This window comes from Bos mutus, chromosome 3, assembly GCF_027580195.1.
Source record: "Bos mutus isolate GX-2022 chromosome 3, NWIPB_WYAK_1.1, whole genome shotgun sequence".
In the NCBI taxonomy this organism is placed as follows: domain Eukaryota; kingdom Metazoa; phylum Chordata; class Mammalia; order Artiodactyla; family Bovidae; genus Bos; species Bos mutus.
The window spans coordinates 84,200,173-84,226,001 of record NC_091619.1 but is presented as its reverse complement, the minus strand read 5'-3'; the positions used below and the strand labels follow the sequence as shown (position 1 = coordinate 84,226,001).

Here is a 25,829-nt window from a genome sequence, read left to right as displayed (position 1 = left end):
TTTCATGTGAATTTCTGATTTTTATTTGCTTCCTTCATCTCCACCTACCACTTTTTAAATACCTCCAAGGCCTCTTTCAACAAGAGACACAAATGAAAATGTTTGTAAAAGGGAATTAAAAGAAAAAAATAAGGAACAGAGATACAGGAAGAAGGAAACAACTTGCTGGTGATGATGGAGCACACAATTTGACTCTGAGCTTCCTGGCAGCCAAGACAAAAAAGAACACATGATAAGTTGCATAATTCTTATTTTCAAAAAGAGGAAGCATATTAGTCTCTTTGGGAGACAAAGCTTTTCCTCCCACCAAATTGCAAAAGACATTTCACACATGGGTTTTATGGAGAGATTTTGAGTTGTAAAATAATAAGGCTAACAATAGGTTTACAAAAAGGTAGAGAAACCATATGGATTAGGGCTCAGAGCACAAGCTCTGCAGTCAGCCCTCACTTGACTTCCTACAAGTTCTGTGATCTGCTGTTCACTCTGTTTCTTTATCTATAATAACAATCAGGAGCACATGAGTTCTTTCTCTGAATCAGGAATGTACATTCAGTCCCACAACAGCTCTATTATCCCCCTTTTATAGTTGATGAGTCTGAGGCAAAAGAAGTTAAATAACTTGGCTTATGTTGAAACAGCTAGTAAATGCCAAAACCAAGAAGTCTGGCTCCGAAGCTGTAACTGAAAGTTGAAGAAGTGTTTGTTCAGCTGAGCATCAGAGAGCTTAAGTGACTTGCCCACGGTCTCAAGGTTGGGACTAGAAGCCAGGTTTTCCATTAGTAGCTCAATAATGAGAGCTTTATTTATTGTAACCTTCTTTTGTACCAAGAACTATTCTAGGTGCTTTTCGTATAATCTTCCTGGTACCTCTCACAACCCACATGGGCAACAGAGATCCAGAAAGATTACAGAATTTAAGGGTACATATTGGAAATGGTCACATGCAAGGGTCTCATTCCAACACTTTGAAAGTGTAATGCCCTGCACCCTGTCCAAGCCTCTCAAGCTGATGCTTATGAACTATCTCTTCCAAAGAATTGAACCCATTCATGACTGCTTGTGGATTTTTTTTTTAATTTTATTTTATTTTTAAACTTTACAATATTGTATTAGTTTTGCCAAATATCGAAATGAATCCGCCACAGGTATACCTGTGTTCCCCATCCTGAACCCTCCTCCCTCCTCCCTCCCCATAGCCTCCCTCTGGGTCGTCCCAGTGCACCATCCCCAAGCATCCAGTATCGTGCATCGAACCTGGACTGGCGACTCATTTCATACATGATATTATACATGTTTCAATGCCATTCTCCCAAATCTCCCCACCCTCTCCCTCTCCCACAGAGTCCATATGAGATGGATGAAACTGGAACCTATCATACAGAGTGAAGTAAGCCAGAAAGAAAAACACCAATACAGTATACTAACGCATATATATGGAATTTAGAAAGATGGTAACAATAACCCTGTGTACGAGACAGCAAAAGAGACACTGATGTATAGATCAGTCTTATGCTTGTGGATTTTAACTGGAGTTTTTATACAAAGATGGGAGAGTTGAATTTTCAACATTTTTCTGGATTTTCTGGTAACTGTCAGAAACGTCACATGGAGGTATTTATTGTTGAAATGTCAGTGACTTATTTTAATGTATTGATTGATGAAGATGTTCTCAGAACTAGCTGCCTCGCCCTCCCTGGGATGAAGCATAATTGCTAAAACAAAGCAATAGAGATGCTTACTAAGGCTCTGCATAGGTTAATTCATATTATGAACTGGAAGTTTCTTTTCCCTTAAAATTCAAATGTTGAATCCTGAATCCTGCAGCATGATAATATTTAGAGATGTGGCCTCTGGGAGGTAATTTGGATTAGGTGAGGTCATGAGGGTGGGACCTCTATGGTGAGATTAGTGCCCTTCTAAGAAGAATACTGGACCTTGCTTTCTCTGTGTTATGTGAGGACACAGCCCAAAGGTAGCCATCTGCAAACCAGAACCAACCCTGCTGGCACCTTGATATTGGCACCTTGAGAAAATAGATTTATGTTGTTTAAACACTCAATCTGGTATTTCGTGATGTCAGCCCGAGCAGATGAAGACACCTCATTTAATCTTGACAGTCTCCAGGTAGGACTTTTTATTCCTGTGTTATATATGAAGAAAACCAGGCTCAGAGATGTTTTAAGAAATTTGCCCAAGGCTACAGTTAATAAGGGACAAAAGCAAAATTGAAATCAAGGTCATATATATCCTCTGCCGATTTTCTTTCTGTTTTTATTTATATTTTTCTTTTTTCTTGAAAAATGTTTTTTGGCTTCTTATATGTTCAAGGGTGAATTTTCTGCAAAGGAATGTCATTGGTCACAAGGAGATTGTCTACAGCCAAAACAGAGTAGTGTGACATGATCTGACTGTTCTGTCCAATTCTTCATACCATGACTTATAGCTCCTCGTTGATATTTTAGTCATATTTGGAGTTTCTAACTCTGAGAATATTCCACTCACATCTTCTCCTAGATGGAAACTGAGCCTCATCCCACACTGACGTCTTCTTCACTACATAATATTCTCCCTTAGTCTTCCAGAAAAGTATCTAAGATAAGGTAGATTGAATGTTGGAATCAGTGACTTGAGTAGCAACTGCAAGGCTTACCACATTTTAAAGACAAGCTCCCATCCCCTGTTCAACCCACAAAATTAAGTGCCTCTCCTGATTATTTTTAGGAGACACTATAATCTAGTAAAGAAAGCCCGCAGGTGCAAGAGACCTGAATCTTACCTGCCATCACATGCCAGAGAGAACCCATGTGGTCTTGACTTCTGTGTGTGGTTGTTATACATCTTCAAGCAGTGCCACTTGACCTCTCCAGGTGCTTGTTTCATTTGTTTATTTCCTTTTAAAAAAATGTTTAATTAAGAATTGCCACACCTGTGGGACTGCTGAGATAGCGCCTTTGAAAGGTTCAGTGACCTCCATGAAGTTCAGTTCAGTTGCGTCCAACTCTTTTGCGACCCCATGGACTGCTGCATGCCAGGCCTCCCTGTCAATTAGCAACTCCCAGAGTTTACACAAACTTATCTACATTGAGTCGGTGATGCCATCCAACCATCTCATCGTGTCATCCCCTTCTTCTCCTGCTTTCAATCTTTCCTAGCATCAGGGTCTTTTCAAATGAGTCAGTTCTTCACATCCAGTGACCAAACTACTGGAGTTTCAGCTTCAGCATCAGTCCTTCCAATGAATATTTAGGATTGATTTCCTTTAGCATTGACTGGTTGGTTCTCCTTGCAGTCCAAGGGACTCTCAAGAGCCTTCTCCAAACCACAATTCAAAAGCATCACTTCTTCAGTGCTCAGCTTTCTTTATAGTCCAACTCTCACATACATACATGACTACTGGAAAAACCACAGCTTTGACTAGACGGACCTTTGTTGACAAGGTAATGTCTCTGCTTTTTAGTATGCTATCTAGGTTGGTCATAACTTTTCTTCCAAGGAGCAAGCATCTTTTAATTTCATGGCTTCAGTTACCATCTGCAGTGATTTTGGAGCCCCCCAAAATAAAGTCTGTCACTGTTTCCATTGTTTCACCATCTATTTGCCGTGAAGTGATGGGACCAGATGCCATGATCTTGGTTTTCTGAATGTTGAGTTTTAAGCCAACTTTTTCACTCTCCTCTTTCACTTTCATTAAGAGCTCTTTAGTTCTTTGCTTTCTGCCATAAGCATGGTGTCATCTGCATATCTGAGGTTATTGATATTTCTCCCAGCAGTCTTGATTCCATGAACCTCCATGAAGCCCAGGTATAATTATCAACATTGTTATAATGATTATGTTTGGAAATGTAAATACATGTACACTTGGATTCATTCATCTCTCTCTAAAGAAGAGATGCAAACCTCTGTGCCCCAGGTCTGGGGACCAGATCAGGACTCTGGCAGGTTGAGGTGAAACAGAATAACTTCCTCCCTGTGATTCATATTCTTCAACCTGAACTTCAAACTTCAAACCTGAACTTCATAGGTCCTAACTTGATCTTCAGGATGCCTGCTACCCCTTCCTTTAAGAAAGCTGAGCAAAGCTTGCCAGCAACTCAGTGATTCCCATGGGCCATATGTTTTGTCTTCTCATAGGCTACACATATGGTAGCTGGATAAAGAATTTCACTTCTTATCTAGATGGGCTGACTTTCGTATGTTTAGCCAGTGGCATCTCCTTCAGATGAAGGAAAGGATAAGAAGACTCCAAAAGACCCAGACTACGTGCCTGGGGAGACAGAATTTCCCAAATTCTTAGGCCCATGAATGGATGACATCAGCCAGGGATAGAGTGCTATGCCTTCCTTTGCCAGTACAAACAGATCAGAAGAACTTAGAGTTGTGAATTTTACTTATAGCTATTGCACACTTCTATATATTTCAATTCTGGGGAAAGTGTATCAGCTGGAGGGAAAGGGATAGTGGATGGAATTTTCTGATGGGTTATTAATGAGAGAGATTACTCAAGTTACAAGGTCCATTGCTATTCAAATTTTGCACTCCACTGACAGTTCCTACTTCCACCCTTTGTTTATTTATCCATTCATATTCTCATCCTCAGAGTCTTCCTTTCTTCCCCTGCCCTTGTCTGCCCTCCCTTTAGACGGCTAAAGTCTTCCCCAGTTCAGTTCAGTCGCTCAGTTGTGTCCAACTCTTTACAACCCTATGGACTGCAGCATGCCAGGCCTCCCTGTTGGTCACCAACTCCTGGAGCTTGTTCAAACTCATGTCCATCGAGTCAGTGATGACATCCAACCATCTCATCCTCTGTTGTCCCCTTCTCCTCCTGCCTTCAATCTTTCCCAGCATCAGGGTCTTTTCCAATGAGTCAGTTCTTCGCATCACGTGGCCAAAGTATTGGAGCTTCAGCTTCAGCATCAGTCCTTCCAATGAACATTCAGGGTGGATTTCCTTTAAGGTTGACTGGTTTGATTTCCTTATAGTCCAAGGGACTCCCAAGAGTCTTCTCCAATGCCACAGTTCAGAAGCATCGATTCTTCCGCAGAGTCTTCCTACTCTTCCCTTTTCAAATTAGGGTCTCACAAAGGGTATTGATATAGCCATCCAGCCACATTAAACAATAGAATAATAATATCTTAAAGCAGGGGTCCCCAACCCCCAGCCCACAAACGCCCAGCCTTCCTCCCTCCTTATAGTCATAAAAACATGGAATACAGGCAGTCTTGGCATCTATGATCTTTCTATCTGACCTCTCCCCCATCCCTAGAAGGTCACCCACTGCTCCTCTGTCCATCAGTGCACTTCAAAGTGATCCTCTCTAATTCTGAATGTCCTGGAATGCAAATAATCACAATTAGAAGTTGGGAGCATCCCATAACAATTCTGTAGGCTCCTAGGTCCTGGAAAATTAACAAACTAGAAAAAATAACTTTATGAGCTATCAGCACACTTCCATTTTCTAAGCACAGACAATAGAGAAGTTCTGAGAAATGCAAAGGACACATAAAACAAGAAACCGGGTTCATGATGCCATGAGAGAAAAACTCAGTCCAATGGCAAAGAGGCAGAAATACAACATGGCTTTCCACTTTCTGCTTCCTTCAGGCCCTCTGCAGAAGTCATTAGCTTCCTGTAATTTCTTATCTTATAAGGCAGTTTTTTTTCCCCAAGACTATTTATATAAAATAAGCTTTAATTCTAACAGTGCTATTTATCTTGATCCCACCCTCCCCACCTCAGGAGGAGGCGGGTAAGCAGTAGAGAGAAGCCTCTAAAGCAAAAATCAGCAAAATGAGACGGTGACAGGAGATCAGAATGAATTCAGCCATCTTTCAGGGTAAGGAAAACAAGCCCTTGGAATCAACCAATTAATCAAAACCTCTTTTCCTCCCATGGTGTGAGGGCTGCTGCCTCTGAAAACCATTGACTCCATGTGTTCCCACCATCAGCTTTCCTTGTCACGTTCCAGACAGACTCCTGTGTCTCGCAGACCAATACGTGTAAGCGGCCAGTGGAGAGCGGTGATTACTCACCCTTTCTGTAATGTGTGCCCACAGGATAAACGATCCACGCTGACCGCAGTGGTCTACCCTCAAGGTCAGTCCTTGCAAACACCCTCACTACTTAGCCAAAGCCTCTCCTCCTTTCTGTTCTTTTTTGCGAGGTTTTACTTCATTTGGAGCCAGTTTATATTCATCACCTATTATGTGCTTCAAAGCCTGTGGTTTTGTATGTGACACAATACGTCTCCAGTCTGCTTTATTTTGTGAGAGTCAACTTTCTGTGCTTTTTAGTTCTGTTTGGTTTTCTGTCACCATAAATACCAGTTTTACATTTTGCAAAGTAAAGTTGATTATCATGATCTTGCTTTCTGGAGGTTTGGAAGGACGGATAGATTTATATAATGGATGTTCAGAAATATGAAACCATCCCATTTCTTGGTACATTCAATATTAATTTGCTGAGTTTTTTCCTTTTTCTGTAATACAAGTAATAATAATTCGTGTTCATTGGGAAAAATAAGAAAATTCAGTTAAGCTGAAAGAAAAGTATGAAAAGTTTTAGGATAGGATATTGCTATCCTAAAACTATCACTATATTATATTCTGGTTTCTGTCCTTTTAATCCTTTGGTCCATATTTTAAAATTACTTTGTACTTTTATTGATTGCAGAAATGTATTCATACAATGCATATTGTTTTATAACCTTTTCCCCCACCCCAAAATACATAGTAAACATCTATATTTATCATTTTTGTAGGCTGTATAATTTTTTGCCCCATAGAAAATGCCGTGACTTATTTTTTCCAGTCCTCTAGTTTTGAATATTTAGGTTGTCTCTGTTGTTTTAAGGAATGTTGCAACTAATAACATCTCTGTAGCTAAAATTTGCCCACCACACCCTAAATTATTTCCAGAAACTAAATTATGGAAGTATAGTTGTTTGGTCAAAGAGTTTGCCCAAGCTTTAGGACTTTGATACATATTAGCACTTTATACTCCCACCAACAGTGAGTGAAATTTCAGGGCTCACATTTCTTGTGTGTAAGGAGTCTTTTGGTATGAGTTTTAGTTTCATTTGGTTTTCATTCCCAGGCCTCTTAAAATCCCATTCATTTCACATATGGTCCTGATACTGTCAGCTCTCTTTAGTAGCCTTTTGCCCTTTGCTGCATAAGCATATGCTTCAAGAGCTATGAGATTCTGGTTTCTTATTAAGTAGATTCAGGCCTCTGATTGGATTTTCAATGTCCTATCCCATATGGGAGTGCCTCGTAGAAAATCAACAGAAAATCCTGAAATGGTAATTAATTTAAAGAAGGATTAAATTAAGAATGTGATATTGCCCTTAACATTCTTTATACTTACTGCCATACCTGGTTAACAGTACATTCTTATATTTTTTGAAAATTGCTCCTACTCAAAAAAAACAACCAACCAACCACAAATTCAGGTCCTGATTAATTACATATCTCTTACTCTAATCCGGTTTGCAAAATGGCATCATGGATATAAAAGTCAAAAATTAGGGACTTCCCCAGTGGTTAAGACTCAGTGCTTCCACTTCAGGGGGACATGGGTTTGATCCCTGGTTGGGGAACTAAGATCCCCTAATGAAGACTTACTGTATAGCACAAGGACCTCTACTCAGTGCTCTGTGGTGACCTAAATGGGAAGGAAATCTAAAAAAGAGAACATATATGTACACATATAACTGATTTACTTTGCTGTACAGCAGAAACTTTAACACAACATTGTAAAGTAACTATCAGTCCAGTTCAGTTCAGTCGTTCAGTCGTGTCCGACTCTTTGCGACCCTGTGAATCGCAGCACACCAGGCCTCCCTGTCCATCACCAACTCCAATAAAAATAAATAAATATTTAAAAATAGCTCAAAATTGGAATTCTGTTTTTAAGAGATTATTTCAATATATAAGATATATGACATTTGACTCTCCCGCTCTTTATAGGGTGATCCTAGATCAAGGCCTGTTACTTTCCATCCTATGTCAGTCATGGAATCTTTGGTTTGTCATTCATAGAATCTCTGCAGCAACCAGTGGATGTTAACAGTCCCCACTGTGCAGATGGGGACAGTGAGGCATCAGTTCAGTCGCTCAGTCATGTCCAACTCTTTGCGACCCCATGAATCACAGCACGCCAGGCCTCCCTGTCCATCACCAACTCCCGGAGTTCACTCAGACTCATGTCCATCGAGTCAGTGATGCCATCCAGCCATCTCATTCTCTGTCGTCCCCTTCTCCTCCTGCCCCCAATCCCTGCCAGCATCAGAGTCTTTTCCAATGAGTCAACTCTTCGCATCAGGTGGCCAAAGTTTTGGAGTTTCAGTGAGGCATGGAGAGGTCATATAACCTTGTTCTTTTTGTTCCAACAAACCATGCTTTTTATATCTGTTGCTTGGAAAAAGCAGAGATTACCATGTGGCAGCTCAGCTGCCCTTCTAGGGTGGAATGGATAATAGAATAATCAGCATCCATGTTTATCATTGCTACTTTGTTGATTATGACTTGTAGAAATAAAAAGAAGAAACATACTCTGTTTGGTTTGGAAGCTTTCTACTTCTTTTGTTTGGAGAAGACTGCATACCATGTTCCCAGTAGTGTTTTATCTTTTTGTATTTAATCATAACCTGTCCATTTACTTTTTATAGAGATAGATATAAAAAAGCACTTAACTAATTAAGAACTTTAGTTAAAAGACAGTTTTTATGGTATTGTTATTAACACAGAGGTTTAGGCTAACAAACATTTTTTTCAAATATCTCCTTCCTCCTGCAGTTTTTACTCAGGAACTTAAGAATTGGGCTTTTATAAAAACAAACAATAGCCAAATATCTACTGAGTCCTTTAGTGGCTTAGGAGGATTTCAGAACTGTAATTCTAAAATAAAGTTTACCTACTTCTCTTTGACTTAATTTTGTTCAAGACAACATTTTATACTGGTACAAATCTGAAGAAATATATTAGATTATTTTGTAGAAATGAATGTCTATACATACTTAATTCATCATTCTAATTATCATTTATGCTTTTACTTTTTATGGTGAATTTCCTTGTTGGGATAAATTAGAAATTTCTAATAATTAGAAATTTCTAATAAATTAGAAATGAATAAGTTGGGCTTTTTTCTCTTTAGGATGTTAGGAATAGAAGATCTGTGCAATATAAATTTAATATTCAACACCGTAAATTAAGCTATAGAAGCAAATAAGACATGAGGGAAGATAAGACCTTTAGTTAAATCAGAAATTGTCTGTAATTGGGGAAAAGTTCTTAAAAATGCCTACACGTGCACACACATAAATGCGCACATAGATGCCACTGGACGAAGATTGATTCAGAGCCATGGAATATTTAGAGGTCTTTCTGAAATCTATGAAAGACTTCTGATTGCATCATTGAGGCAAATGATCAAGATGTATGTGAGAGAAAAATATCATTATTACAGTTACTTATTGGAAATGTTTGATACTTTGCAGTGAGCCATAAAGTACTACGGGTACAGAAACTTGGATGTCATCTCTCTAATCATATACATATCAAAGAAATTTTAACATCTAAAAATTTAATATCATGTTAAAAGTGATTCATAAGGAAATTTCCTATACTATTATCATCATAAATTTTACAAATGAAGAAACAGGGTAGGAAGGTTTAAGTGACTTACCAAAGTCAAAGGCTAGAAATGGTGGGAGCCAGAATCCAAGGCCTAGGCTAGAATTCCAAAGCTGAAGATTGTTCAACTTAATCATACTTGGAAGTGGACTCCTGTGGGGCTGAGTGTGATTACCATTACTTTTTAAAAATTTTTTAAAATGTATTTTATTGAAGTATAGCTGATTTACAGTATTGTGTTATTTTCTGCTGTGCAACAAAATGATTCAGTTATACTTATGTATACCCTCTTTTTCATATTCTTTTCCATTATGGCTTATCACAGGATATTGAATATCGTTCCCTCGGCTATCCAGGACCTTGTTGTTTATCCATCCTGTGTATTTTGCATCCTGTGTAGTTTGCATCTGCTAATCCCAAACTCCTAATCCATCTCTGCCTCACTCCCCCTCCCTCTTGGCAACCACAAATATGTTCTCTATATCTGTGAGTCTGCTTCTCTAGACAACTAGAATTTGAATATACATTAAAATGTCACTGTGTTAGTCAGGGTCTTCACAGAAGATACCCTCAAATGGATAGTTGTAGGGAGTTTAGTAGAGGGACTGTTTACAGACTGTAGACTGGCTGTGGAGAAATCACAAGGGGCGATGTAGTACACTGGAATCTGTAAGAGCTGGACCTTAAGAGGTGAAGGAGGAACACAGTTCCTAGAACCTCTGAATCCCAGAAGAGGACTATATGGAGGCTACCAAGTCAGCTGTCTTGCCAGTGACCTTGGAAGTGAAGAGCTGGATTATTGACTCCTTTCTCTTCCCTCTCACTGATTGGCTGTCAGGCTTCCATTGGGTGCAGTCAAAGTCAGAGGTCAAGGAAGCTTGTTAATACGGTCCATACACATGAGCCTGGCTCAGCCCAGAGGAGGGTGGGAGAGAGTGTTCAGGAGCATGTACCGCCATCCTCTGCAGTCATCCAGACTGGGCTGGGCAGGTCTGTCTGCAGACCAGAGGCCAATCTGTGAATGGTTTGTTACAGATTTGCGATGAGATAAAGCACTTGCATCAGAATGTAACTCAATTATGACCTTTTGTTCATAGCACAGTATTCTCAGTGAAAGAATCAGTGTGTTTACTTTCTGCCGCAACTCTTTTTGTCATTATGTCATGGACAGCCCCTTTAAGTAGCCCTGATCAGATCTGCCAGCTCTGCAGATGACAGAGAGAACCCCCTTATATCTGCCTTTATTTTCCTCCCTTACCTTCCACTAAAGATAGGAAAACTGTCTGTGCCTCTTCTGAGATAGGCAGTGTGCTAAGGTACTGGAGATGACATTTATTTCTTGAAAATAGGTGATTCACCTCACCATTACAGATAGGAAACTGAGGCTCAGAAAGTTTAAATACATCATCTAACAAGTAAGCAGAGGTGGTGATCAAATCCAGAGCTGACTCCAGAACCCATGCTCTTCCTATGGGCTGCCCTAGGACCACGCTTAAAATTATCTGACATTAATACTTAGGAAACAATGCAGAATTCTGGTGGGATTGCCTTGTTTGGAGGTCCAGAGCCGTGTTCTGGTGTCGGTAACAACCAAGTCATGGTTTCTGGGAATAGACACACCCCAACTCCCAAAAAAAAAGAACCATTTATGGATCCCATGTCACTCAGTTTTATAAGGCCTTTCCCAACCCAGCCAGCCAGATCAGAAGGTGAAGTCAGTTTGTTTCTAAGGACCTCTTGTCTGTTTCTATCTCTTTTTTAATCTGGGAGTTTGGAAAGAAGATGAGGAGAAAGAATTCATGCAAGGGATACATTTCCTTAGAAATGTTATTAATTGGCTGGGCAAAACAAGCGAAGGAAATAAAATAGCTGCTCCTTACTAAGTGAAGGCATCTCATTCCCTTATCTCATTAAAAATTAAAAGCACTCTTGGTTTAAGTAGGGCAAATTAGTAATTAAGTGCTATATAATCAACTTGTGTAAACATAATATTGAAGAGGAGGCCAAATTAATCACTCTGCTGGCTTGTTCTTGCCCCCATTAATGCACCTTTTATTTGGGTCCTTCCTGTGATGTCAGGATGCATTTTCTGCTCTCCCTCTGCTGCTGGAGATAGGGTGGGCTGTGATAGCTGGGCTGTCAGATAACAGTGGGCTGGATCTGGAAAAGGCATGTGTCTGGGCCTGATTCAACCAGGTGCTGAGGCTCCCTGCTTCATTGTTTGACCTAGAGCTCATCAGAGGAAGGCTGCCATGTGTCAGGGACAGTCCCAGATGGTAGCAGGACAAAGAAGAATTAAACACATCTCAGGACCCATGGGGTTCCAATCTCGGGGGGAAAAGATGGACACAGGCAGATAGATACAGTTATGAAAAAGTCAGCACTAAGTGTAATGGCAAGGATCAGTGGGCCTTGGCTTGGGCTCAGATCATGACTCTGCCACTTACCTTGGGTGACTTACTTAATTTCTCTGTGCCTCAGAGCCCTCATCTGTAAGCCTAACCATAATATCTGCATCATGATATGCTATCTCACAGTTTGTGTTGTAAGAGGCAAACACATGAGTACCTGTAAGGGTAGAACGGGCCTTCAAGGTGGCTCAGCGGTAAGGAATCCATCTGCCAAGTCAGGAGATGTGGGTTTGATCCCTGGGTTGGGAAGATCCCCTGGAGAAGGAAATGGCAACCCACTCCAGTATTCTTGCCTGGGAAATCCTATGGTCGGAGGAGCCTGGTGGGCTATAATCCATGGAGTCACAAAACAGTCAGTCACTACTTAGCAAATAAACAGCAACAAAGCAGAATCCTGTCTATTTAATGTTGGCTATTACTTAACTATACTTGGATAGTGGAGTACCACGAAGGAGTGTCTTCCATTGCCTTAGGGCTATGAGTGTCCTTCTGAGAAGGGGACATTTGAACCAGGCCATAGAGCATTAGTTACTCTAGAGCTGGAACTCTGTTTGGAGGGGCATGTGACCCAGGCTGGCTTTTAATCTTTGCATTGGAGTCTCTTCTCTGGAAGTAGAGGAAGGAGCATATACTTCAGTCCTACACAAATCTCTCTCCACTTTAATTCCACACAATAAATAGTAATAACTGATGGAGTTCAGTTGTGTTATGGCAACTGCCTGCCAAGTCTGGGGAGTGGAAGAGGGCAAATGAGCTACACCTGTTGTGGGCAAGATAAGAGGAAATCAAATGGGGCAGTAAAAAGTGTAAGTCACCTTATTCCACTCAAGGTGATGGCATCTCCTTGACTTGCTAGCTGGGTGAACCATCCCGACAGGCAAGATACTTCATTTCTCTCAGCCTCTGTGCCATATTAACTGACCCCACTGAATAACTGCAAATATTCTGTGAATGAAAGCACATTTAGCACAATACTCTGCATACACAAAAATACTGTTATTATTTCCTGTATTGATTTAATCTTTACCTAAAACCCAGTCAAGTAGGTAGTAACATCATCCCACTTTATAAAGCAGGAAATGGAGGCATCAAGATGCTGATGAGCTCCTAAGGTCACATGGATGGCTGGTGCAGAGAGGAGGGTTCCTGTTTAGCTGTCTAACTCTAGGCTTACCCTCTGCATCTCCCTTGCTGCCCAGTGCTTCAGAGAGCACCTGGAGCTCAATTTACATATTATATGCTAGAAGTAGGGAAGATGTCACTTGATTATGTCCAGGCCCCTCACTTGCTAATGAGGAAGAAATCTTTTCTCCCGCTTGAAGGAACAACAGGATTCCCTTTAACAGATGGGGCAGGCCAAAGAGACCCCCTGAAATGATCATCCCTTGGATGCAATGGATGCAGCTACTTGAACTCATCTTGGCAGTTTTGCTTTGGGAAGAAAACAGTGTATTTATCATTCATACTCCTCTTCCATAAAGGATTTGAGCAAGCTTATAATAAAGGGCTAAGCAGAATAAAACTAAGCAAAATAAAACACAAGTTAGAAGCTATGTAGAAAGAGAATACCCCAACTACTTAGACTAGGGGATCCTCAAATATGTATGCCTTCAGGTGCCAACTAGTCTGTATAAACTTGGGACAATACCAGCAAAGGCCAAGATGATTTCTTCTGCAGGTTGGAGAATGTATACTCTTGCCTAAGGACATTGCCATTCAGGTTGTTTTAACCCTGCTTTGGTGAGTGCCAGACCAAGCAGATTTATGGGGCAGATTTGGCCTGTGGGTCTCTGACCCTGAAATAAGGGGATTACTTGGAGCTTCCCAGCAGCCAACACAGAACTGGGAAATAGGTCAAGTCAGATAGTGTCCACGGAGTCAAGGAAGTATACACCCATTCTCCAAAAGAGACTATGTCTTCCCTGCTATCAAATTCCAAAGTTGCCATTTCTTTAAAAACAAACTGAGAAATCCTTCTTTGAAACTTTACAGAAGCAGCAGAAGAATTCATCCTATATTAAGTTGTTAAGAGTCCAGAGCAGAACATTGAAACTTGACTTGAACTTAAGAATTGCCCAGGTTTATAACTTTGTGGAGCTGTCGCTTGACCCAAGGGTAAAACTGAATACCCAGCATGGTAGATGGATGGCGTGTCCCTTACCACTCTTCCCTGAATATTCCTTCCCTCAGCCAGCTTCACAAACAGAGCTGTGTCACTGACCTAGGAGTATCTTAGAAGACCTCAGTACTAAAGCTTTTACCAGCCTGGCATCAGGGACGTGCTAAAATGAAGCAGCCATCAATCGAGAAGGGCAACAGATGTTGAAGCCTATCAGATGTCAGTAAACAGCAAGCCTACAGAGGCCAGTGAACTTGGCATCCTCCTAGCAAAAATACACTGTTGCCTTCAAGAGGGAACACCATGGACTTTTATAAACTGCATTAGGTGATATATTTTTTCTTAACCTCTATTTTTTTTTAAAGGGCAGATTTAATGTTCACAGAGTGTTCTAGGCTTTCAGCCCTAGAAGTGTAGGTCTTCAAAATATCCTCCCAGTAATTATGAGACGTTTCATGTTCAGCTTATCTAGTACCCTCCCTTTTACTGTTAGAAGTATGATTCATATTATAAGCAATAAATAGGCCCATAGTTCAGAGCACAGACTCAGATGTCACAGAAGTCTGGGCTCCAGTCCTGAGTTCAGATGCTAAAGCTGCACGTTAGGTCAATCCCTTTACCTCTCCTGTCAAAACTGGTGTTCTCACTGTACAAATGAGACTGTTTAAAGCGCCTGCCTCAAAAAGAGTGCCGTGAAGATTAAATGAGATAATATGTAGAAAGTATTTAGCACAGTGGCTGGTATGAATAAACTTTCAGTGAGAATTCTACAAAGTTAGAGAAATGTTTATGATACCTCTCCTTATTAGCTGACTGTAAATTACATGTTGTTATAGCTCTTTAAGTACATTATTAAAAGACGGCTGGGCCACTCATTTACCTCCTGTTTGCTCTCAGGTAGCTTTTTACTACCTGTGCATTACATTTCCTGGACTCTCTTGCAACTGGCCATTAAGTAGTATTTAGCACTGTTTTTGGTTTAGTTTTAGTATTTGGTTAATGGGAGATAGTGATGGAGATTGGTATGCAGGAAACAGGGAGAAGTCAGGTCATTGCTCTCTTTTACTTCAGCAGCAGCAGCAGCTGCATCTCCTTTGTGATTCCAGCTTCCAGCCTTCCCCTTCAGGTTCCAGTGCTGAGCACTCAGCCCTTAGTTGGTTTCAGCTCCAGCCTGACATCCCTAGCCCCTATCTCTGGTCACACTACTGCCTCCCATCAGCTCTTGACCCCTGAGAGGAATAGCAGCTTTCTGCCATCCCTGACCTCTGAGTTCCTTTGGCATCATCAGTTTGGCTTCTTAGTTTCCTCTGTCGTCAGTGAAAACAATTTCTTGCGCTCAGTTCTTTCTGTTAAATGACCTAGAGTGGCTTCGCGTCTCCTGACTGCACTCTAATGATACCGTTGCTTTTAAATATTAAAAGAGAAGTCAGTCCTTACGGTGAATCCACTTCCCCTTCTCTCTGCCTGTTGGAATGGGCTAGGCCAGTGGGAGGAAGAGTGGCTGCTTCTCATGAAGAACAGTTTACTTTGACTAAATAAAACAGACAAGAAAATTGACCTTAGCAACTCTAGTGAATACCCAGCTCTGAATAATCAAACTCTGAGTCAGGCATTGAGGACAGTGGCTGTGCATAGCTTACCACTTCCATCAGGAGACACGGCTGGAGTACAGGTCAGAACCGGGCCCAGGTCAAGGGAGAGTCTAGTCGAAAAGAATAGAAACTCCTCTTTCTTGAACCAGAACTCTGGACCATTCTAAGTGAGTCATTATATTACATGTGTGATTATTCTCATCACTCAAGTGAGGAAATAGAGACTCAGAAAGGACAAGCGATTTGCCCAGCATCCCGTAGCTATTAAGTAGTGGCATTAGTTTAAGTCTGTATGTCTCGGAGCTTATGTTTATTAAGACATATCGTTTACTCAAGATTTTCCAAACTTTCTTCCTGTTTCAAAGCAAATTATAAGAAAGCTACTTGCAAAACTCGTATTTCTCTGGTCTTGTAGACATTCCCTTGCAGAATCAATAGTTAGCCTTTTCTCCCCTAATTCTCACAATAGATTTATATGCAAATTTTCTTGCCTTCAGTTTTACAAATGAGAAAACAGAAAGTGAAAAGAACTTACCCAAGGTCACACTAGGTGTTAATATTCAAGCTGAAATTTGAATACAGGTTTTCCTGTCCCCAAGCAAACACTATTCCTACTGGTGACGTCAAAGTACTGGATTATGTGATAGAAGGCCAAATGTTTTACAGTTTTAAAAAAGAAAAAGGGGAAAAACAAGGCCAGGTTCCCCACCTTCAAGGAGTTGACAGGCTAGAAAAATAAAAATGAAGCAACCTGAAACCAGACAGTGCTGTTACATGATCTACTCCCTGGTAACAGCTACAGGCAGGAAAGAGAAGTGTGACTTTGTAGAAGAAGTAGGGCTTGAAATGGAAATGGTAATTTAGGAGGAGCAGAGAAGCAGTAGGAAGTGGACTTTTCAGACAGAGATGCTAGTGAAAGGAAAGGAACAACACAGACAGAAGAGACATCAACTCAGCTCCTAGGGAAGCATCCCAGTTCATGAGGAACAGAAGAAAAAGCTCGATACATAAGGACCACACTTGACTGGGAATGGGGGTCATCAACTATGAACAAATTATTAGGAATTTGATCAGGAGTCTTGGGAGCGTGCTTTGCCCAACATCCTGCAACTCTGTCAGCTGTTTTTTGTTTTTTTAATGTTTCAGGCTAATAGTCTCATTTTTTTTTAAATCAACAACATCAAGTGCTTCTTAGATGATAATACTGTTTCCCACTTAAAAAATAAAACCTGTAAACTAATTCAACCTGAGAGTAACAACAGAGATTGATTATTTATATCTAACAGTTTTAAAGTCTTTAAATGCCCCTGGAAAAGTATCCTATTTTGCAAGAGAACATTTGTGTATAGAGTGTTATAGCATATCATGTTTGAGAATTTCAGGATGAAGATACCTTCTGAGACAAGGCCACTGAGATAACGGGAAGCAAGCAACCCCCCTCACCCCACCTCAAATCCTACTCCTTCCCCTCCCTGTCTCAACTGACACCTTGCCCAGAGGAGCCTGTATGTTGGATGGAGTTGATCAGACTGAAATTCCTACCAAGTTGGCCATGTCAGTTTCACCTGTCAGCATCTCTGATGAGGAAGGATCCTGAGAGACCAGACTGGTTTAGGTAATTGGATTATAGCGGTTGTCTTCATCTTAGTAAGCTGATTAACCACGACTAACAGATATTTACAGAGGAAAAATTTATAGACAGCCCTAAAGTGGTGACTCAAGCAAGTGCTTAGACTACTGAGGAGCAGCAGGCTTTGTGAGTCCAGCATGTTGTGACGTGGTGGGGAACTAGGAACCTGCTCTTCAAGGGGCTCCTAAAAGGATAACAGAGGGTATTCATGTCATTTCACCAGTCATTGTGCATGTGACTTTGTGGATTAAATCACTTAATCCTCACAACTATTCCATTCAATTCTGATATTCCTAGTGCTTTGCAGATAAAGAGGTCTTTGCAGATAAGGAGGTCAAATCACAAATTAAATACTTTCCCAAGGTCACAAAGCTGGTAAGATATACTTGGGTGATGTTCTGACCCTGTAGTCTCTCCACTGGAATAATACTGGAACCCATCTGTGAAATTGCCTTGGGACATTTCCTCGTGTCAGGCCCACCTCTACACTCCCCACCCAAGCCTGTGCTTATCTCTAGTATTGCCCTTCAGTGTTTCAGTGTCTGCTTACCCCACTTGGGTATGGGCTTCCAGGGAAGGATCCCAGAAGTCTTCATCCTTAACCAGTAGAGAGTGCTGCATAAACATGTGTGGTACCACAAAGGAGGTGAAATTGACAGAGAATGTATAGTCTCCCTTGATCTGGCTGAGCAGCCACTTAAAGCAGAAGTACTGCTGTGGACAGACGTGGATTGAAAACCCTTAGCAGGTAAAATCTGATGCAAGACCACCTATTTCTTAGCTCTGTCTCTGAAAACAGCTTTCCCCATTCTCATGGGCATTCACTCCAGACTGTTCCTTGTGATTCTCAGGTACTCTCTTTTTTCCAAAGATAAAGTCCCCATCCTCAAAGTCGGTTTGGTTACTAAACAACTCAGTATATAACCTGGGACAAGAGGTCTACCACTTGAGGCCTCAGATTCCTCATCTACACCGAAAAAATTAGGTCTTGATTTTCAAACAGTTTAAAGTGGTGGACCACTTAGGAGGCCACTGTGTAAACACACAGAAGCCGAGCCACGTCTCCTGTTCACCGAGGGTCCCAGCTGAACGTAAGAAGCCGGGCTCTCAATTGTTTCAGAGGCAATAACCCCAAATATATTAAGGTAATCAACACAAATACTTAATAGTACAGTAATTAAAATGAGTTCAGAATGGAAGATCCAGGCCATTGGAAAAAATGGGTTCAAGGGCTGCCAGCGAGACCCCCGTGCCTGCTTCTCTGTTGAAGGCTTCTCTGTGTGCTCCTGGAGGAAGCGGGTGTGTAGCTTGACTGTGTACAGTGGGCTGGGGAAGCTAAAGCCTCTGGGCCCATCCTCCTTGACTGAAGACAGACTGTGTGCTGTGGCACTGGTGAATTAGAAATTCTAGCCAGTGACTCTTAGAGGTTGATTTTCTGTCTGGGGATCTGACCTCTTGCTTCACCAGCCTAGGGGATCAGACTGTCCTGGGAGGAGCTGTGAGCTAACCCTCTGAAAAGCCTTTCCTTTCTTTCTCTTTCTTTCTTTTTTTAACTGTATGCTTCAAGGGGAATTTCTGATTGGGGGCTTAACACCGTGAGTTTGAATCCCTCTTGGCATTTAGAGCTTTGAGAGATCCATACCACCCTCTTCATTGGTGTTTTGTGCTCGAAGATTACTAGAGATTTAATTCCATTTATGTCACTGGATTTATTTAAAAAAAAAAAAAAACCTTTGGGAATCAGGCATGAATGCCCCATTTCTTTTTTTTTTTTTGGTCAGTTTTCACCGATTCCTTATGTGAATGCCTCAAGGGTAAGAATCTAGTTTTAGTTATTTAGTTAACTAATCTAGTTATTTAGTTATTTCCAAATCTCCAGACCCTAACACAGAGACTGACCTGGACTGCATGGTAAATATTTATATTTCATTCTACAAATACAACCTCCCCCCACCCCACCCCCGCCCCAGGTGCAACAATGTGTAAAATAACCATTGTACCAGGTTTCATCCCATTTACAGTGGAGTGTAAGAGACCATTAAAAAAGTAAATCCAAATAAATATATAGTGTATCTTGGAATATACTATAAGGGCTCTAAAGGGAAAAGAACAGTTTCAATGAAAGGACAAATTTGATTGATGAATGAAAGGAAAATGACCCCAACTGCCAACTCAAAATCTGTCTCATCTCATCTCTTTGTAAATAATTATTATTGGTATTATTTTAACTATCACAACTGCTGCCATTTCTTGAGTATCCACCACATTCCAAGCTCTGTGCTATTACCTTCCTATTTAGTGCATCAAATTCTCAAAAGAACCTTGCTGTTTAGACCTTCTTATCCCTTATTCCAGAGAAGGCAATGGCACCCCACTGCAGTACTCTTGCCTGGAACATCCCACGGATGGAGGAGCCTGGTAGGCTGCAGTCCATGGGGTCGCTAGGAGTCGGACACGACTGAGTGACTTCACTTTCACTTTTCACTTTCATGCATTGGAGAAGGAAACGGCAACCCACTCCAGTGTTCTTGCCTGGAGAATCCCAGGGACGGGGGAGCCTGGTGGGCTGCCGTCTGTGGAGTCGCACAGAGTCGGACACGACTGACGTGACCTAGCAGTAGCAGCAGCAGTATCCCTTATTCCAGATAAAAAAGGAAGGCCCAAGGAAAGTAATTAACTCGTTCATGATCAGAGTCAGTAAATGTCTGGGACAAATGCAAGTTGGTCTGAGAGAGACTCTGCATTGAGCAAAAGGGAAAAAATTCCAAAGATTATCATCAGGGATCCAATAGGGAGTCGCTGACTGAGGAACACTATATCCTACCTTGTTGCAAATGATCAATTATGTTAGGGGAGAGGAAGAAAACAAAGAGAAAAATCTATGTTCAAGAGTTAGAGGGAAAGGGAGGAAGATAGTATTCTTGAATTGGTCATCTTATCAGCCTAGCAATAATAAGCCATCACCATGGGAACAAGAACTCTAATTAATGACAGATGTTGAGTCACTTTATAAACCACACCATCTGAATGCCGAGCCGGTGCTGTAACCCTCTCTCCCCTTTCGCAGCTGGGAGCATGCTATGGTCTTGTTGGAGAGACCCGTCTTCTGTGGGTGGAGCAAACTCTGGACTTGGCATCAGAAGACTTGCATCTGAGCCTCAGATCTGCCCTTTCTGAGTTCTTTTGCCGTGAACAATAAGCTCACCAAAAGTGAGAGGTGGCCATTGTTACTTTTGTCATTATTATTGCTACCACTAATAGTAGCTTTCTAAGACTCCAGATCTACAAAATGCAACGTAACGTCATCTCATCAGTTACTACACTGACAGCAAATGTCTGGCATAGACAGTGTGCTATGTTATTTAACCATGGTGATGCTGATTCTGGAGAAGAAAAGTAGGAAAGGGAAAGAGGAAGAAAAGCAGTTGCAGTGATACGCAATGATGTACGTGTGTAGAACTATGAAAGCTCTGAGGTGTGATACAAATGAGGGCATTCTACTCATGGTCAAAATATTTTTGGTTAGTTCCTGGGCTGGTAGCCCATTCCTGTGTTCAGTTTTGTCAAAGGTTCTTTTGTCTCTGTTCCCTTTCTGTCCAGCCCCGTGTGCGTGTCTCTCCTCCTTCCGGCTGTGCTGTTTAACTGGGGAAGGACAACCAAGACAAAGAATTCACAGAAATCATGAAAAAAATTTACTCAGAGCCCAAGTTCTCTATAGGCCAGGATTTCCCATAGACTGTTCTTTTGGACATTAGAAGGTATTCCTGGAAATAATTCCTTTGGAAAACACTACATTCAAGTTAACTAGGTATCTTAATAGTAAGACTTTGCATAAGAGTTTAATATATTAACGTGCCTCGTGAATCTCCCAGGTTGTGGAGGCATTTAGAATACAGACTTTCCTAAATTTACTTGCCCAAAAAGTTAGTTTTTCATGGAGCATTTTACTTTGCTAAAGGACCAAACATTGAAAAGTGCTACTGTAAACCAAGAGTCAAGACCATCAAGTGTACAAGTAGTACCACATAACAAGTTTGAAAAATCCCACCAATCTTCCCGTCATTCATGTGTCCATTTTACAAATTAAAAGGGCGCCAATCCTGTATGTCCTTCCCTGGTGAAGGACAGGGAAGCCTGTGCGCTGTAGTGCTTGGGGTCGCAGAGAGTCAGACACAACTGAGCGAGTGAACAACAATGCTGTATTTGGCAGTGACTTCATGCTGGATGGTGGAGAAGCAACAACAAGATCCATATATTTCCACTCTTACCATCTTGGAGCTCTTGTGAGCATTTTGGGGTGATAGAGAAATCGCCTGGCAATAGCAATGCAGGTGAAGGGTAGAAAGCAAGGGTGCTGTGGTACCAAGGACTGCTGCTGCTAAGTCGCTTCAGTCGTGTCCGACTCTGTGCGACCCCAGAGACGGCAGCCCACCAGGCTCCCCCATCCCTGGGATTCTCCAGGCAAGAACACTGGGGTGGGTTGCCATTTCCTTCTCCAATGCATGAAAGTGAAAAGTCAAAGTGAAGTCGCTCAGTCATGTCCGACTCTTAGCGACCCCATGGACTGCAGCCCACCAGGCTCATCCATCCATGGGATTCTCCGGGACAGGGGCTTCTTATTCCTACTTCGTAGGTCAAGAGGAGTTTCCCAGGGGAAGGAACTTCTAACCTGAGATCCAAAGAACAGTAAGAACAATAGGTAACACATTGTCAGTGCACTTTCCCAGGTGTTGTCCCATCACATCCTCCTAGCAGTCCTGTGGGTCAGACACAATGAGAGTGGTGACAGGAAAGATGAGAGGAATGTGAACCAGCACATTGCTTTGGGTCTGTTGGTTCAAACTTGAACGAGTCACTAAACTCCATGGACTCAAGTGTCCAGGAGCCATAAATGGATACAAAACAGAATAACATGGTTTCTCCCCAAATGCACAGGTAAACCATCGGTAGCACCCAGGATTTTAGCTGGCTTGTGGACACTCTTTTTGTAATAGATATATATTTAATTTAACATATATTAGAAAAAGGTAACCAGCATCATACCTATGTTTTCATAGACATTTTTGCCAAGAACAAGGCAATTTGAAAAAAGAGAAAAAAGAATTTATTCCAAATTTAGAAAAAAATATTATACTAATATAATACTACACATGATACTTGAACATGGAAACAATTATGAAGATGGTATGTGAATAAAATTTGTGAAGTAATAAAGTAACATGTGTGAAAGTGTCTCATGCATAGAAAGTGAAAGAAGGGTTAGTTGCTCAGTTGTCTCCAACTCTTTGTGATGCCATGGACTATAACCTGCCAGGCTCCTCTGTCCATGGAATTCTCCAGGCAAGAATACTGGAGTGGGTTGCCATTCCCTTCTCCAGGGCCTCTTCTCAACCCAGGCACTGAACCCAGGTCTCCTGCATTGCAGGCATATTCTTTATTGTCTGAGCCACCAGGGAAGCCTCATGCATAGATCAAATCAGATCAGTTGCTCAGTCGTGTCCGACTCTTTGGGACCCCATGAATCACAGCACGCCAGGCCTCCCTGTCCATCACCAACTCCCAGAGTTCACTGAGACTCACATCCATCGAGTCAGTGATGCCATCCAGACATCTCATCCTCTGTCATCCCCTTCTCCTCTTGCCCCCAATCCCTCCCAGCATCAGAGTCTTTTCCAATGAGTCAACTCTTCGCATGAGGTGGCCAAAGTACTGGAGTTTCAGCTTTAGCATCATTCCTTCCAAAGAAATCCCAGGGCTGATCTCCTTCAGAATGGACTGGTTGGATCTCCTTGCAGTCCAAGGGACTCTCAAGAGTCTTCTCCAACACCACAGTTCAAAAGCATCAATTCTTTGGCACTCAGCCTTCTTCACAGTCCAACTCTCACATCCATACATGACCACAGGAAAAACCGTAGCCTTGACTAGACGAACCTTTGCTGGCAAAGTAATGTCTCTGTTTTTGAATATGCTGTCTAGGTTGGTCATAACTTTCCTTCCAAGGAGGCCCCAGTAAATTCTTCCTTTCTTTCTGATTCACTGGGCCAGCAAGTGGCAGACCCCAGGTCTAAGCCAGAGCTTCAGACTCCGAGTCCAATGCTCCTTCCAGGACACCTTTAACTGTGTCTGCCTCATCCAGCCACTCATCCCTCAGTAATAATGCAATGAGTGGGTATTTCAGAAGTGACTCATGACTTTGCAAAAATGTTCGGACGAATGTCAATAATAAATAACATGTATACGTACTAAACATAGACAGTGTTAGCATTTTCAAAAACAGGAATTGGAATCTGAGAATTGAAAGGGCACTCAGAGATCATCTCACCCAATCTTGCCTTTTATGGATGTGGAACTTGGGACCCAGAGAGGAGAAGTGCTTTGTTCAGAGCTCTTAGCTAATCAAACCAGGATGAGAATTCATATAAAACAGGCAGATATAAAATGTTACATGTAAGGACTTCCCTGGTGGTCCAGTGGTTAAGACTCTGTGCTTCCAATGCACGAGGTGCAAGTTCAATCCCTGGTCAGGTAACTAAGATCCTACTTGCTGAGAGGTGCGGCCACAAAAAATAAAGAAACAAAAAAGTTACATGTAAAAAGGAAAAAAAAAAAAAAACTGTCTCCTTTTTCCAGAAAAGTAGCAGGGATATACCACAAAAGGACTTTTACTTTAACAAACTTAAAAATTTGGGAGGTCATGCTTCATGCTATGCCAAGCAGAACATTGTAAACGATCACTGGAGAAGGCATTCCTGGTTCTATTCATTTGTTTGTTTGTTTTAATTGTAAAATATACATAACAAAATTTACCATTTTTGCATAAATGATATAGTAGTGTTAAGTATTATTCACATTATTGTGCAACCAAGGTCCAGAACTCTTTTCATTTTGCAAAACTGAACTCTCTACCCATTAAACAACAGTTCCCCACCCCTCTCTCTTCCAGGTTCTAGCAACCATGATTCTACTTTCTATCTCTGTGAATTTTACTACTCTCAGTACATATATAAGTGCAATCATACATATTTGTCTTTTTTGTGACTAGCTTCTTTCATTTAGCATAATGTCCTCAAGAGCCATACTCATGGTGGCATGTGTCAGAATTTCTCTCCTTCCTGGTTGTTTTCTTGATGTGACACAGACTGTTCTCTGTGGTTCCTGATTATACCCATCATCACCGTTAAGACTTCGGCATGCTTACTATTTTAGTGACTTTTCTCCAGTGGGGGAAATAGATAGCTCAGTTGTGGATGACAGCAGCAGTGAAAATCAGTATCTAAGAGGAACTCAAGCCTTCGTCTTCCAATCTTTTCTAAGTAGGTGACAAGGGAGATAAATGAGATTGCTTGCTGTATCTCCCACCCTCACCCCCAGTTCCCTTCATTGCTTCCACCTCAAGTCTTCCGTCAGCCACAAAGGAACCATAAGGTGGTGGTTAGTGATTTAAAAAGTGGATTTTCAAGTAAAACAGCCTTGGATTCCAGTCTAGCCTCTGTAACTTACTAAATCTAGGATCATGCATAATATGATTAACTCTCAAAGCTATGCTTCTGTTATCTGTGGATGGATAGAATAATACTTGTATATAATTTTTCTTTTTTAAAGCTTTTTTTTCTCCTTTTATGTGGTAAGATATTATTTCTGGACTTAGTTTCTCAAACTGAAAAATAATAATCGGTAATTTCTTCCACTGGATTGTTCGGAGATGGGATGTGATGTTATCTGACATTTTGGCCACTGAGACATCTTGTTCCAGGCTGAAAGTTCTAGGGAACCTCATGATATTGGAAAGGAGAAAACGCTCATTTATTATGCAGCCTCTGTAGGTCAGATATAGTACTTTTTCATCCAAAACTCTGAGTACTACTCTATTATGGCCCTTGGCCCTTTGCATCATTAGCATTTGCAGTCTCCCTGGCTTATCTTAACCATCCTTGTCCCCCAGCTCCCAGCCCTTCATCAGGGCCTGCAAGATACCCAGAAAACTACAGATCCTGCTCGCCCTGCTGCCATTTTTTTTTTAAACTGTTTCTTTAATGCATTGGGAATCACTCAACATGTGCCTGCATTTCTTTGGCCACTAATACATTCCCCATATCTCAAGATATTCTCTCTCTTCCCATTCCAATATCCCCATGGCCTCATGGTAAAAGGTACCATTCATTTGACAAGGAAGCCTGCAGATGGAAACTGATTTGGGCTCCTCTCTCAGCACTCTCCTTGCTGACCACTCTTTTATTTCCCCCTGGATTTGACCCTCCCATCTTCTTTCTTTTGATAAACAGGACAGCTGTCCCCAAAGGGATGCATCCATTACATTTCACCAGAGTTGAGTTCACTTTCCATTGTGTTTCTGTTTAAAAAGAAAGCCTTTTAAAAGGGTTGAGCATACATTGACTGTGTACTTAATTTTTAATATGTGTGTGTGCCCACAGCCAAGAGAAT

The 25,829-nt window shown here is 41.4% G+C and overlaps 1 protein-coding gene across 7 annotated transcripts in view; it reads left to right on the top strand.

Annotated features, from left to right (window-relative positions):
* The window catches only part of FGGY (FGGY carbohydrate kinase domain containing), a 516,697-nt gene that overhangs the window by 416,203 nt on the left and 74,665 nt on the right, over positions 1–25,829 (top strand). The window lies entirely within an intron of this gene.